The sequence below is a fragment of the Cibotium barometz genome, chromosome 20, assembly GCF_041138505.1.
Source record: "Cibotium barometz isolate CiBa-2024 chromosome 20, ASM4113850v1, whole genome shotgun sequence".
Taxonomy (NCBI): Eukaryota; Viridiplantae; Streptophyta; class Polypodiopsida; order Cyatheales; family Cibotiaceae; genus Cibotium; species Cibotium barometz.
In genome coordinates, this window is record NC_141065.1 from 40,457,658 (window position 1) to 40,460,581 (window position 2,924).

Genomic DNA, 2,924 nt, shown 5'->3' on the forward strand with positions numbered 1-2,924 from the left:
TTTCCTTGTTTTTGCCTAGAGAGAAGAAAAATTCTAGAGAGAGGTAATTCAATATTGAGATATGTTTCGATATAAAAATTCTCCTAATATCTAAAATATATTTCCCTGAAACAAAAGTGCAAAATAAATTTTCCAATGTGCATTAGGAGTCAGTTAAAAATGATAGATGGGACCTTAGCCTAAGGGTCTAGATTTTCAGAAATTTTTGGATAATGGTCCAATTAAGGTTCCTATGGGCCAATAGGATTAATCCAAGTGTTGGGATGAGATAAATCCAATGAATAAAAGAAAATACCCAAAAATGAGTAAATGCTCACATAAGATGAAGAGTTGACTTTATTAGTTAAAAATTAAGAGATATTACTTAAAAAATGAGATATTTTGGAGAAATGATGAATTTTTGACACCTTGGTAAAGGAAGGGGGGACCTTTGAGGTAGGCGCCTCCTTCACATGTGTGGAAGGGTTTTTTGCAGTTAGTGGCCTCCCTCACCTATAAATAGACCCTCATTCTTTTGTATTATCATCTGTGAGCTATACCATGCCAGTATTATATTAAAATAATCATATTTTCTATTATCCCTTTAAAAATCCTCAACTTTTGGGGAGCTTGGAGCTTCTCTCTCTCTCTTCAACAACTCTTGGAGCTCTCTTCTCCACTTGCTAAACCAGTTGATTGCTTGGGGGCTTCACTTCTAGATAAAGAAGCAAGCTAATCCTTGAGGTAAGAATGAATTTTATGGTTTTTTGTTAATATTCTCAAATGAGTTCTCTTCTCAACCCCTCTCAAGCTTGAGAAGTTTCTAATTGGTTGTTTTAAATTCAAATCAAGTTTTCCCTAAGAATTTTAATGTGTAATAAAGAAAAAGTTAATCTTTATGCCTAATTAAAATGCTTAATTATGTATATATCTCTCTCTCAAAAAGAATAGTCATTCCTATGGCTAATTCTTTAGCAAAAGAATGCTTCTCATTGATAAATTCTTATTTCAAAACCAAACTCTAAGCTTGTTAAGCTAGAGGATAAGAAAATAGTATTTTTATGCTTTTATGTTAACAAAATAATGGTAAATTCTTTTAGAATATTTATAAGTAGTTAAAAACTACTTTAATGATTCTAAATGAGAAAGAGATAATCCTATCAATTTAAAAACTACTTTAATTAATTCTAAATGAGAAAGAGATACTCCTATCAATTTGGGAAAAGAGGAATAATGGAAATAGCTTAATCTAGTATAATAATCATAATTAAGTTTATGATTATGGTTAAAATTATGATTTAAATTCATAGATTAGATTTAAGCTTAAGAATAGGGTTTCTATCATATTTGCATTACAATGTTTTATTCTTTTAAGAAAAAAGTTGAAAATTATCAGTAATAGCAGCGAAGCTATGGCAAAATTTTTAGAAAATAATACATATCTTATTTTTATGCATAATGCTAAAAGAGGAATTCCTACCATATTCTAGGATTGGACATCCTATGCAAAAAGAATGATTTTCATCATATTCATGTGAAATAAATTTTTAGTATTTATGCATAAATATTTAATTTAAAAAAAAGAGAAATTTTAGATAAATTTACTTTATGCATAAGAAATTTTAAATGATAAAAGAGGAATTCCCATGACATTTTGAATTCAATCATTTAAATACAAAAAGAGGAATTTTTGGCATATTTGAAATAATGGATATTTTTATTTAATTAAAAAGAAGAAGAATTTTAGATAAATTTATTTTATGATAAAAGAAGAATTCCCATGACATTTGGAATTCAATCATTTAAATGCAAAAAGAGTAATTTTAAGAATATTCAAAAAATAGATATTTGTATTTAATTAAAAGAAGAATTTTATGTTTGGTGACACAAAAGAGGAATTTTCACGATAATTCCACCTAGAAACTTAGGGTTGATAATTAAATTGGTAGAAAGAATATTCTTAGATATTTTAGGTGGATAAATCACCAAATTGATATTTACCCAAAATCAGATTAATGGAAGAAGAGTATTTTTATAAAAATCCAATATTCTTATATAGAACCATTTCTTAATCTATTATGGTTAGGAAGGAATGAAATTCATAAAGTTGGAATTTTCCTTACGGTTAGAAGTTCATTAGATTTTTATCTGAAGAAAATCCTTAAGAATTAAAGTTAGAAGTAAACCGAATAATTTTGGTTAGACCACGATTGTGAGAAGGGCGGCCAGTAAACTACTTCCCCATCTCTCGAATCTGAATCAAGCAAAAACCTTGTGAGACCAATTCCAATTCTTGACACAAAGAATAGACTACCGTTGAATTAGCATAGTTTTTCCTTAACCGAAATCACCAAGAATCTAGTTGGAAATTCAGTCAAATGATGGGTAGATTACCTTGATGAGAGATCAATGATTCTTATTAAGAAAATCTGGATTAAAGGAAAAGGGTTTTGTGGAACCAATCTCAAACCGAGAATTTTACTTGCATAGAATCTCTGTTTTCTTTTAAAGGACTGTTTTATGCCAGAATGCTGGAGGAAGCATTTAGTATGTGATTAACTAAGGAGAGACTCGTTTGCAACAGCTCGCGGGGAGTCGTCGAGGGACGTCGCTTGTGGCAAAGCTTGTCGAGGTCTTGACCAACCTCAGTATGGTTAAAATGGTGTACTTTCGGTACGATGGGCAAGGACCGACGAAGCGGTCCCTGAGTGAAGTGCTAGGACACCTAAGTAGGATCCTAGAGGGTTCTAACTAGGTGATGCACGGGCTCGCAGTTGCTAGGACACCCATGCGTACGTCGAGGAAGATACGGATGATGAACCAAAAGAATGACTTTTGTGAATGGAATTTTGATATTGGATCTCGTTGGAGTTGACCAGCTGGTCTTCAACGGAGAGTCCGGGATTATATATTTTGTAAAAAAATGGACTCAATATTTTGGAGGA